At 42.8% G+C, this 13,054-nt stretch overlaps 1 protein-coding gene across 2 annotated transcripts in view; it reads left to right on the top strand.

Annotated features, from left to right (window-relative positions):
- Window positions 1-13,054, top strand: part of ELF1 (E74 like ETS transcription factor 1) — an 82,760-nt gene that overhangs the window by 17,223 nt on the left and 52,483 nt on the right. The window lies entirely within an intron of this gene.

The following is a 13,054-nucleotide window of genomic DNA, read 5'->3' as shown; positions in this document are numbered from 1 at the left end:
GCTCCAGCGTTCGCCCAGTGTGGTCCCAAGCGATTTTAAAATGGCAGGTTTGTTGTTTCGAAGTTGGGTCGCTCTCTACGCCTGCAGCCTTATTGTGGTTCCAAGCTCTCTCAGCGGTGTCGTTCTGAAATAGAGGGAGTTAAAAGGCACAAGAAAACTGGGGCAGGTGCTCACCTTTTCCTTGAAATGATTGTGAAACAATGGGCATGGGCATGGCGTGCATGGCAGAGGGACAGACCAATTATAAAATGGGCTTAGTGGTAGGTGTAATGGGAGAAGAAGATCCTGGAGGTAATTGCGGTGTGTCAGATTGCTTTTTAAACTTCCAGTGGATGAAAAGCCACCTTGATTCTCCTAATTATGAACTTCTGAACTCTAGCACGGTATTTTGGAAAAGAATGAATGTTTCCGCCTTGTTTATAGTTGAACAGAAATGCAGGCGACTATCATGAGAACTTTTGTCTGAGTATATAACTTTGGACCCTTTATTTCAGTCTTCTAGTTGAGAAATAAAGTCGAATATCTTCTTGCTGAAAATGAAATGTCAAGGGAGTTCAAAGTGTTGCACACAGGGCAATAGTTTCCAGTTTCAATTGCTGTATGGAGCCTATATCTGAGAAGTACAATGGAGTCTTGCTTAAAACTGCGATCGGTGGCAGGGGAAGGAGAGCTGGAGGCAACCACTAAGTAAGTGGTCATGTTTTGGGTCAGGCCATCTCTTGTCTTCAGCCTTTCCAGTGTTCACCCTTATCTTCCTTCTGCGTTGTACAGTACGTTGTGTGCTTTTACCATATTTTGATTTTGTGATTTGCCTTTTTTCTTTCTAAAAGCCACAGTTTTGGGGAGATTTATTTGGTGCATTGTTCCACGTTGAAAAATCCACAGAGAAAATGATAAAAATACGGAGGAAACACTCAGAAAAAAACCCCCACCCACCAATAAAGAAACAAAAAAACCCCAGTTTGAGTTAACGATAGAAGTTTTTTTACTGAAAAATCCTGTAATATATTTGCATCTCTTTTTTTTCATCATGAGTTTTATTTTCAGATCATAGGGCTGAGGCAACAGCTGTGTTTGCAACTGGCAGAGTGCAAGCCTCCCTTCCCTTTCCTCTCCTCCCCTTCTTTCTGCTGGACCCTGTTAAGACATCCAGCCTTAAAAGCTGGAGTTATCCTAAGTCGGCTCCCAGGCTGCAGCTGCTTATCTGGGGTAGAACACTTTTTGTGTGCTAAAGGGTAAGTAGCTGCTGCTGCTTTCTCTTGAGCAGGGCTTCTCGGAGGAGCAGTTCCTCTTTGAAGACAAAGCTGCCATATTCAGGCTCTCTTGCTGCTGCACAAGGTCTACGCCAGGGCTACAGAAGCATCTGGGTGCAGCAGTGGAGCTAGGAAAAAATGATTTGAAAGTCCTCCAAGCCTGACAAATGACAGCTTGGACAGATCTTCTAAAAGGCAGGGAAGTGTATTAGAAGGGACAGAGAAATGGCATTTGTTTTTGTTGATTTTTATAGCCAAAGCCTGTGTTTGTCTCAAAAAAAAACCCAAAAACCAAAAAACCCTAAAACATTTTCTTCTCCCCCTCGCCCCCGGCAAGGATCTTTCAGTTTGGATCGAGTTTGTGGTTGTTGAGAGATGAGCCATGGGAGTGGTATCATTAGATGCCAGTTAGCTTGAACATTATTTCCAGACTCCTGCTTTTACAAGAAGTGCTTGTTTTCTAATGTGCTCTTCTTTTTTTTTTTTCTTTTTTTTTTCTTTTTTTTTTAAATCTGTTGAACATTAGAATTGCCAAATCCGTGATCTTGGCACTCAAATGAGAAGAAAAAAAGAAACTCAAGAAGTAAACGTCCAGATTTGAAGAATGTTGTTGGCCTGGTATAGCCTGATGTTTCAGTATTGCTGCGAGGTCATACTTCAGTGGCATGTGTTACTCCTCAGATACTTCTGCGTACAAAAAGAACACCACCACGAGGTGTATATGCATACCCTTTTCAGCACAGCTTTATTCAGGGGAAGGGATACAGTAGGGCTGCGTCAGGTGAGCTGATAGAAACGACGTTGTAAGAAAAAACGTAGGATTTCCCTGTGTATTGGAAGAGCAGCTTTGATCTCCAGAACAGCTTCTGCTTCTTGCAAGTGTTAGCAGAAGTTTCTCGGCTTTCTCTGGCAGATTTTGTTGTTTTCACTGACAGTTGGTAACTTGCTGGAGTTGTGTTGGGTGTGCGAGGAGCAGCAAGATCTTTCCCCCACCGGGAGTGATACAGCACAGGAGTGGCAGGAGGTGGAGTTCACATTTCCAGCCTTGGTTACGATCTGCTCTGTAAAAGCTGAAACTTTGCTACCATAGGCCAGTGATTTATTGTGCTTACTGTTTTAATGCCACTGATGTGCTTTAGAGATTATTTGCTTCCTTAAATCTGACTTAAGTGTTGTTTCATTAAATCTTACTTAAATGTTCCTTCACAGATAAAGTAGTTGCTGGAGACTACGCATGGTGAAATTTTGGAGTCTTTTGCTTATCAAAAGTCCGCAGCAGCCATGGGAAGGGCTCTAGGCATTCTCACTCTAATCTGTGTAGAGGTAAAAACAATTTATTCTTCAGTATGGGCCTGTCCTGCAGCAGAGCTTCATACTGTGTCAGCCTTTGTGCTAAAAGGATCCCATTAGATAGGGACTAAAGTTTATGCATTCCTACCTTGATGTGCTTTAGGCCTTAACTACCTACCAGCTATCTTCAGTGAGGAATCGGTTGGCTAAAGCTCAGGTCATTTATTTGTCCTTAAAGACATCCCTCATCTTGGGTCACATGTGACTTTGTACTAGGTTCAGGTTTGAATGTGAAAATTACAGCCTCCAGTTCTTAAACTTGCGTGTGAAAATCACTTTGTTCTGTACTGGGGGAAAAAAAATACTAAGAGTTAAGATAATCTGCTAGGAATACAAATACTAAACTGCATAGGTTGGGAACTGTGGGAAAGGGTTGTTTTCTAGATGGATTGGATGTCAGTGTCTGCTTCTATAATTAGGCATTTTAGTCTATTTCTAGAACACCCTATATTTAACTCATCGCCAACATTTCTGTGTGAATATATGGAATATGTCTTTCATTTTGAGGGGGATGTTTTGTACTTGTTGAAGTGTTACCGGTGGTGCACTAATGGTCTCATCGCTTCATTTGAGAGCTCCTTCCGCATTTGCCTCGCTCACCTTCTTGCGTGGTAGTGGTTTGACTGCTTCAGTGGGCTTGGTATAAATGTCATCCCACATGAGACTGAGTGTCAGAACTGAAAGAAAAGGGTGGGCTTGGTTGATTCAAATTGTTGTCTGCTGCTGGGAGAAAAAACATGTCAATATATATTGTGGCTGATATACTGTTTGTCATGCTGTATGTTCCTCTAGAGTCACTTGTGTTTTTCATGGGATCTTCTGACAGGGTTAATAAAGCTGACAGATTAGGAGAAATCTACCTTGCTTTTATGAGCTTTGTGTCAAGTCACTTCTGCTGTTCTCCAGTTCCTGGCTATCTCAGTGTTTGTTCGGTTTTATATTGCAGCTAGGGAAAGAAGCAGCAAAATGTGATTGTGAAACTACAGCTTGTAATACCCAGGGCTGACCACTGACAGAAAATTAATGTTTAACTTGCCCTTCCAACCAGCCTCAATTTCAAGTTAAAAGCAAGTTGACAAGAGCACTGCTAGTGTTCTCCTTTTTGTGCGTGCTGCTTGTGCTGCATTAGATAATTTTGGAGCTAACAAGAATAGTTTCCCAAGGATGTGATAGCATGGTCTGTTTTTAGTGGAGGCTGGCCTTCCGACCAAAAGATGACCCTCTCTAGAAAGAGCTTTCATAAAAACTGTATCTTGAAGGCACCAGGGCTTGCACAGTGTCTGCTGAAGGCACAGTTTAGCCTGACATTGGTCTTGGAGGTGGTGGTTATCCACTCCCATTCTCTTGGTATGTTTGCTGGTTTGTGCTGTTATTTCCCCTCCCTTTGCAGAGCCTCTGTAAACTATTTACTCTCTGTAGCTGTTCAAGCTTTGTCATAGTGAAGAAAATAGTTATGAAGCTTGCATGCTGTGGAGTGCAAAGGGTGGCAAACATGCACTAATGCAGGGCCTCTGAACCAGTTCCTCAAGAGCTCTGTGAGCCCAGTGAGCGGGGCTCCAGGAGCCCTTGGTGGGGAGCTGCTGCAAGGCTGCCATCCTGTTGTGTTTTGTGTTTTCAAAAAAACCGAACTAAATTTTGTTTATTTCAAAAAGAGAAAAGAAGGAACTGTAGAGAGGAAGTGTCTATTTGGGGCTTTTTTTCTTTACAAAGGTGGTTTAGGCATATGAATGAAAATGAAACTTTCTGTATTGAGAAACAATCTCAAGTTTGACTGCTAGGTATGGCTTTGGGTGTTGTACTGGCCCTTTTCTGTCCCAAAAGAAGTGTGTTTCTTTAAACACCAACTAAAAGCAACAATGAAATAAGTTGCTTTTGGATCAACTAAGTGAATACAATTTTTCTTTTGATGGGGTCATAATATAGAAAGCCATTAATTTAGACCATTTGAAAGTGGGCTGTGGAGGCATTTGCTGAGAAGAAAGCTTCTGCTAGTAGAATATTTGTGCACTAGTAGAATATATGTACACTTCTGAAGGACGTGTCTGATTAATGTATGCTTGTTGTAAGATGACATCTGACCAGTTGTTTCTACAAAAAAGCTGATTGTCTTTTAATAGAGTCCTTCAAATGAGTTGTACCGAGTGTTTTTTCAGTGGTAATGGACTAGAAATAATTCTCAACAGTAAGAAATGTCAGAAAACTTTTGCCATTAATAACAGCTCAGTCTTGCACGTGCTTTGTTTAAAAATGATAGGGATATTTGCAGAAAAGGTTCAACACTTTTGAAGCCGTGTGATTAGAAAAGGTGCATTTTGTGTCTGGATTCTGGTGTTCATGGTGTTTGAAGCTTCTCTGACAGGTGCCCTGCCTTCAGCTGTACTTAGGAAGCATTTTGTTAATTTGTACTGCCAGGCTTTGTAAATACAAGAGCTATGATGACATTTTATTGATACACGGTGATTTAAAATGTGTGCATTTGAGGGGAGAGACGGTAGCAGTTATTAGTTGCAAACAGGTAAAAGAGTCACTGCCCTGAGAGAAAAGACATCAAATAGTTTACGTGCTGCACAGATGCAGCATGTCTGGGGAAAAAATAATAATAAATCAATGGGAGGTTTTGTGGGTTCATTTTTGTTGTCTTACATGAGGATCTCCAGATCAAAGAAAGACTGCGTGGAGAAAGCAGCTTGCTTTCTGATGGAGATTGCCTCAGGAGAACATGTTACACACTGTCTGTTGTGAGCAAGCCTGGCAGAATGGGAGAATGATGCTGATGCCTCGATGCTGTTGCCAGTATCCTCACACACTGTGTGCTTACTGAGCTTACATGCACACTGAAGGTGCTTCGGCCTCACCCCAGCTGCTCATTTTCACTCCCAAGTGAAGGTTGGGTGCGTAACCACCCCAGTCACTTGGCAGCACATCCCGTTAAACCCATATGGCAGTGGTTTACTTGGATATACCCTGAAGCACAGTAGGGAGGTTTGGACCAAGCAAGTTTTCTCAGAACTGTGCTGGAGGTGATGGGTTGTAAATCCTTAAATGGTTCTTTTAGCGTCTGCCCAGGCCCTGAACTTGCCCTTAGGTTCTTGACTCAACAATAAGCTGCACTAGTTGAGCTAAAGTTACAATTTAAACTCTAGCCATATGTTTTCATGAGCACTCAAATTTTCACCATGTGATAGAATCACAGAGTCACAGAACTGTTTGGGTTGGAATGGACCTTAAAGCTCATCCAGTTCCAGCCCACCTGCCCCAGACAGGGACACCTTTCAATAGACAAGGTTACTCAAGCCCATTCAGCCTGGCCTTGAGCACTGCCAGGGATGGGGTACCCACAGCTTCTCTGTGCAATTTAATTTAAAATGTGCCATTAGTGAAAGTTAGAGGTGAGCATGACCATTCCTGGATGTTTCCATGGCAGGAGCACTCATCCAGCTACCTCAGTGTTGCTCATGGGATGCCACCCTCATTTTTCTTCACTAACAGTTTTTTTCTAGTGCCTTACTGCCATTCCCTCCCATCCACAGACTGAACTATTTATGTGAGCAACCCCTTATCTGGTTCAGCCAAGATGAGCCAACTTGGCAACTCAGGTGTCCATGCCAGGGGAAGTCACAGGGCTGGTTGTCTGAACTAGGTTAGGCATTGCTTTCAGAGTGATGGGAGCTGTGGAGTTTTTGAGAGCCAGGGTTGGGAAATAAAGGGGAGGACAAAATGACACAATTGTCCTTGGAAGGGGAGACCAGTTTCCATGGCCAAAGCTTCAATGAAGTAATAATTTAGAGTTAGCTCTCTCAAAGTCTTGTTTTCCAAACAGGCCGTCTGAATACCACAGCTAGATACTTTACTGATAGAGAGGAAGGGTGTGTTAACTAGTACATTTGGATTTGCCTAAAATTATGTAGAGGCATAAGTATTAATAATACAAAATGGGAGAAAAAGGTATTTGCTTGTTATTTGGGGAATAAGTACAAATAAAAGCCTTTGGTGGAGGGAGAAGCTTCTGGGAGAAGGGGAATGAAACACAGGGGTGAAAACCTGACAGCTACGTCTGTTTGAAGGAATGTTAACTTCTTGCTTTGTTTGAAAATATTCTGGTTATTCCTGCCTGCTAAATCAGGTTATTGAAATGAAACAGTGACCTTTGCTCTGAGCCTGAAACGGTACAGGAGGAAAGGAGGTGTTTGGGAAGATTAAACCTCTTACCTCAGCTAGAAAAAGTTCAGAAAGAGCTGAAGCTCTGAGGATACCATATTCTTGCTGAGTCTGAAAATGTAAGAATGAGGAAGAATTTTCGAAGTTGATTATGGTCAGTTGCCAAGAGCAATGCCATGATAAATTATTAACTCATTGCACTGTACTGCCTCGTAGTGCAAACAGAATAGCTGGTTATTGTGCTCCGCTTAGTAAGTCAACACTGTAAAAAATTCCTTGGTTATCTGGAAAATGTCTTCTTTGGGCTGTTTATTAAAAGGACACTGTAGGTTTAAAAAATCATGTTCCCCTCTGGTTAAGACAGATAGAAATCTCTGAAGGCAGGTTCTTTCATGCTGTCCAGGGAGCTTTGTCAGTGGGTGTCCCATCAGCTTGATTTCACTTTTGCTTCTCCCTCTATGGAGCTTCAGTGTGATCCCTCCTGCACCGCCCCCCCCCACCAAAACACATCGGTAGCAGAACAGTTAGGTTGCTACTTACAGGGACATGAGGCAAGTTGACTGTAGTTGTTGTGCAGGAAAAGCAGTTCTGTGGGGAGCACTCCTCCCTGTTCGCTGTAGCCCAGTCAGAGACAGAAATGCTGTTTGGGGCATGGTGCTTGCTGATGCCACCCAGCAGCAGCTTCAAGGAAGAGACTTTCAAATTTGTAAGAACTGAGGCATTCTGTTTTTTGTTTTGCTGTTGTAAATACAAATACCACAACATTTACCTTTCTTTTTTGTTTAAAATACGCAGAGCCTGAAAACTGAGATGATCTTAAGGTGCTTCAAAATCAGTTATAAAGGAATGCTGCCACCCTTATTCCAGTCCTATGCTGCTGTTACATTAAATTTCTGGCTAATTTAATAGTGTATAATCAAGATAATAAAGATGATTGTGCTTGTAAATACAGCTTTTTTGATGTTATGCTTAGCATTAGCACACTAGTAGCACACTGTGAAAAAAAATGCATATGAGAATCTTGAAAGACTTGCTGTGATAAAATCTGTAGTTCATTAGCAGGACACAGATGAACTTTCAGGGTTAAAAAGAATATCCAGCTTCAGAGTAAACTGTTTCTGGATCAGTGTCAGCATCTGCCACCCCAGTTTTCTTAGGAAAACATTGAATCCTGCCAGTATATGTTGCAAGATATGACCAGCCTGACTTACAAACTAAGAAGCAAATCTACAGACTGCTGTTGGCTACATAGTATTGTTGGAGTCTGAGATGGAAAATCAATGTTTGGTGGGTTTTGGGTTGGGTTTTTTTTTTCAGCTCTTTTCTAAGCCCTTTTGCCAGTCCTGCAAAATTTAGTAAGGTTCAGCTCATGCTTCAAGGCTTTTTTGTTCGAGGCTTTTGAGGAACCATTAATTTGTATCTTTTTTTAATTTGTTGGCTGTTTGGGATTACTGGAGTGTTTGTCAAGGGTGGGACTTGAGTCTGCAATGGAGGTCAGAAATGCTGCAGAAGGGAGCTTCTGCTATAAGTTCTTCCACCGGCTTTCTCTTAGTGTCTGGTGCATCCTTGTCCAGGGATTTTGTTCTGCCTTGCATGGCATGAAAGGGTGAAGTGCCCGGTGACATGGAGGGATGTAGTCTGGTCTTGTGAAGCACTGGACAGCTGTGGTTGTCTGGCATAACCAGATGGCCACAGTGCTCAGATGGGAGCATGAGAAAGCTGGGGATAAAGTGTGCTCTGTTGGAGGAATATAGTTACAGACTAGGTTTCTAGTTAGAAACCTGGAAAATCTGGAGCCTGGTCATTTTCAGGAAGTTGCAGGCTTGGAGGCTGCTGCTCTACCATCAGTGCCAGTCACCATGGGAAGGCATTTTTATTCCCAGCTCTTCTGGGATGTGGATGGAGACCACCATAGGATGGAGCGCATGTTAGGCAGAGAGCCTCGGTTCCATAAAGGATAAAATGTGCCAGAAACTCCATGAAGTCCAAGTAAGACTTTGTTACTGCTTTTAATCTTATGTAGAAAATGCTCCTAGACTGTAGCAGTAGATGGTAGTATTAAGTCTGCTAGAGATCTACCGATTATTGTATTTCCCAGCTTAATTACATCGGTAATATGTCTTCTATTGCTTTAGTTGTAACCCTGCAGAAACAGCTCAAAATAGGTTTTCCTCAGCTTTATACCACCAGTTTGCCGTTGGTGGAGGAAGGATATGAAGCCATCTTAATAATTTCTCATCCTACCTGGAAGTAGTAATTTTTAGATTGGCTAAGGAGAAAGTGTTTTCCGAGAGGTGACACTATAGAGTAATCGAAGACTGATCAGAAGAGTAGCTGGAGAGGGACTAAGTAAAGCACATTGGTTCACATATAGGTACTGTAGAAATTACAGCTGTGCTGGAGTTTCTGCTTTTCACTGAAATTTTGCTTTGTCTAGCAGTTGGTTCTTTGCTTGCTTAAGTTGTATTAACTCTTGTGCTTATTTTGTTAGTACAAAATGCTACTTCAGCATTTCAATTTTGTGGTAGACTAACAGGTGTTACTCTAGGTATTAGTGTTAGAAAAGCCCCTTACATCATCTAACCTGTCCCTTTTTCCAGAGCAGGGTGGTCCCATTATGTAGATGAGTAGTTGGCATATTTGGCACTGTGGTTTCTGCCACTGGTTGTGGTTCATAGAATCATAGAGTTCGGAAGGGACCTTAAAGATTATTAAGTTCCAACCCCCTGCCGTGGGCAGCAACACCTTCCACTAGACAAGGTTGCTCCAAGCCCTGTCCAACCTGGCCTTGAACACTGCCAGGGATGGGGCAGCCACAGCTTCTCTGGACAACCTGTGCCAGTGCCTCACCACCCTCACAGTGAAGAACTTCTTCCTAATGTCTCACCTAAATCTGCCCCCTTTCATTTTAAAACCATTCTCCCTTGTCCTGTTCATGTCTGAAGATTCTGCTCGTTTGCTTCTTCATCTGTTAAGTCAAGTAACTTGGTTTTTTTTGGTGGAGTACAAGCCTGTTTGAAGAAGGCTGGAGCTGGCTTGTGTGTTGTCCTGGGCCATGCAGGATGAGAACATACCACTAGCGTTTTATGCCCTGCTTTGATGGCCTTCTGGGGCCATGCCTCTGTACACTTGACCTGATTACGTTTTATCCATTCAGCTGCTGCCTTTCTGTGCCTGGGCTTAATTTACTTAATTTCTTTCTGTTTTTTTCAAAGGCATCACAGAGTTTCTCCCCCTCACGGGAGGCCATGGCCTGTGCAGGAGGATGCTCAGTGACAAGCACATCAGGGGGGATGTGGCTATGCAGGCAGGAAACACTCCTCGCTGGGTCCTGGTATCTTTTGCTGTGCTTCCTGTCAGTTAAACCACGAGCAGGGGAGCAGATGCACCCAGAGATGACAACTCTGCTGCCTGCCCTGGGCAGCCATTGTGTAACAAACTGTATTCTCAAGAGCCTACTTGTGCCTGTGCGCTTTTGACATCGTTATCCATTCAAGGCCCTTATTTAGACACCTGGGAGTAGAGACCAGAATTTAATTAGTTCAGCAGAAAGCAGTACTTGAACTCATGAAGCATGAACTGTGAAAGAGTAACCATGGAACTTACTCTAACACAGAGAGAGAGCTGAGCTCCAGTGTTTCTTTTTCCACGGCTACCAATGTAGGAGTCCTCAAGTGCATATGAGAAATTAACAGGTTGGGTGTGAAGTCATGCAATTTGATGAATATATTTCTGGACAGGTAATTGCCACATTATTTGACCCAGTGAGTTTTTATTGTAAGATGCTGTGATCTTGTTTTATTATTACTATTATTTTTCTTCATTTTAGTCCACTTGTGGATCTGTGTGTTTCTCAGGCAGCTCTGGCTTCTAGAACTTAATGTATCTTAATGTTATATTAAGATATATTAATATCTTAAGGTATTAATAAACAAGTTAGATTTAATAATTTATATTACAAGTGCACAGAAAAAGCACATAGAATCTTGTATTCTAAAAGATTTAATGGTTCTTAAGTAGGCTTCATGATCAAGTGAAGATATGCACATTATTACAACATAGTTAATTTATTGAAGCTCGAACTCTAATATCTTCGCTAGCATCACATTTTAGAGAACTGAGTACTCTGCACATCACAATTATATTAGAACTGTGTGGATTCATTTCAGCCTTTTTGCCTGATTTGACGCTCTTTTCTTCCTCATGTGACAGCTTAACTCACAGAATACTGTTTTTTTTCCATTAAACTGTTTATTCATTAAGTCATTGTATTGCATCCTGCATGAGAGGTGCGGGAGAGGAGATGGTTCTGCTCTCACAGAGGCAGGCACTGCTCGAAGCTCTCGGCAGTGGCTTGACCCCAAGGGAGCAGCCCCTGGTCCCCACACGTTTCTGCAGGAGCCAGCACCACAAGGGCAGAACTCTGCATTTTGCCACTGTGAAAGGCACCAGCTCTCACATTTCTAATGTGGCTGCACTGGAAACCTTTAACAGCGACGGCAGGCTTCTGCTCACCTTTTTTTCCTTTTGGTTTTGAGCACCATTTTTGATGGTCCTGTCTTGCTTGGGCGGGGGACATGGGACACAACCCTCCGGGGGGGAACACGTAGTAAAACCTCTGTGAAACTCTGCTTGAAGTCCATGGCATCTTGAAAAAAGGCATGTTCCTACCCCCCCAATTCTGATATTGATTTCTTGTATTTCTGATCACAGCAAGCCACTGAGGCTTCACAGAAGTAGATTGAATATTAGGTGACAGAAAAGGAGAAAAAGAAAGGAGGCTGGAGGATAAATGAAGGGATGGGTTAGAAACTGTGTAAAACAACCTCTTCCTGCATTACCTTGTTTAGGGTACTAGTTAATCTGCCACTTTAACCTCCTCTTCACCTTGGTTGTTGTTATTTTTTTGTTCTTCTTTTGTTTCCTGATGGTAGAAGCTGTGTGGGTGCATGTCTGCTCAACCCTTCTACTGTGTATGACACTGGCAGGGCTTCTCTTTTGGGAGGCACAGGTGGACTTGTGCAATGGCCCTGTTCAGACAGCACCCAAGGGAGAAGGCAAGTACGTATGTGTGCGTGGGCACATGTTTGCATGTGCACATTTGCCTGCATAAATAAGGACATGGAATATTGTGGTGCCTTTGCCCTTGAGGCTGGCGTAGCAAGAATGGTCATCCCCTGAGCCAACAAGCTGCATATCAACATCTTTATGAGCCTGGGTGCCATAATATCTGTATTATTTGTTCTACGGAGCTGAGGGGAGGTAGAGAGAGGTCTCCAGGTTCATGAGCCAGTGGCTATGGCAGGGTTGTGCTGCCTTCTGTTGCGGGATGAAAGCAAGCTGGGCACACAGCTCAGCCCAAGGTGACGGGGGCTGTTCTGCCTGGGCAGTTTGGTTCCCCCCACCCTCCTGCCTTGCTTCCCCACAGCTGGGGAGTCAGGCTGATCCACGGAGCCCTGTGGTGGGGGTGCGGTGGGATGACATGGGGACATACGCAGCAGGCATCTTGGATGTCTGACTTAGTTCTGCCAAAGACATAGGAACTTGAATGATGAAAAGAGGAAGAGGCGAAGCTTGCATTTCTCTACACCTGCTGTGTGGGAGCTCTGGAACTTTCCAGAATACCCTGATTCTGTAGGTCTTTTCACCTAACACTCATAAATTCTGTGCCTGGTTCTTCAGCAGTGAGTGAATGCCTGTGTCCCTCAGGAGCAGGTGTGCACTCATGTCAGAGTGACTAAGGCTTCAGCACCATCACTTCCCCAGACATTACGAAATGAGGACTACTGGCCAGTCCAGACTCTGCCTTCCCTGGAGGGGCCTTTGCAAACCCTGCTCCTTCTCCACATCACTCTTAAAATAAATAATTTTGCTTTTTTATAGTAATCTTATTGGTCTTTAAATCATGTTTCATCACTGTTTGAAACCCTATGGTGGGAATTGTTAATCTAGCAACAAGTCAGGAGATAATTTATGTTCTCTTAAAAGCCAAGATCACTAGATTGAAATTCCCCAGGTGCATAGTCTCCTTTCTCAATCCCACCCTGTCCAAATACTTCAGAATATGAAATTTAAACTACGCTGATCTATTAGAAGAAAAATGTACAGATGGCATGGGAATATTAGTTTCTGTGTTATCGTACATAGCTGCAAGTTAATGTATTTATTATTGTAATTACACAGAGCATCATGAAGCACACATTTTCAGAATAATCTGAGTGAACACATTGCATTTTAGGGCGCATTAAAAGTGGCAGTTTAGAAACTTTCAATTATGTCTTAAGTAAATGTTA

Source organism: Lathamus discolor, chromosome 4, assembly GCF_037157495.1.
Source record: "Lathamus discolor isolate bLatDis1 chromosome 4, bLatDis1.hap1, whole genome shotgun sequence".
In the NCBI taxonomy this organism is placed as follows: domain Eukaryota; kingdom Metazoa; phylum Chordata; class Aves; order Psittaciformes; family Psittacidae; genus Lathamus; species Lathamus discolor.
Note: the sequence above shows the minus strand (reverse complement) of the source record. Positions and strands in the feature narration are given on the sequence as shown.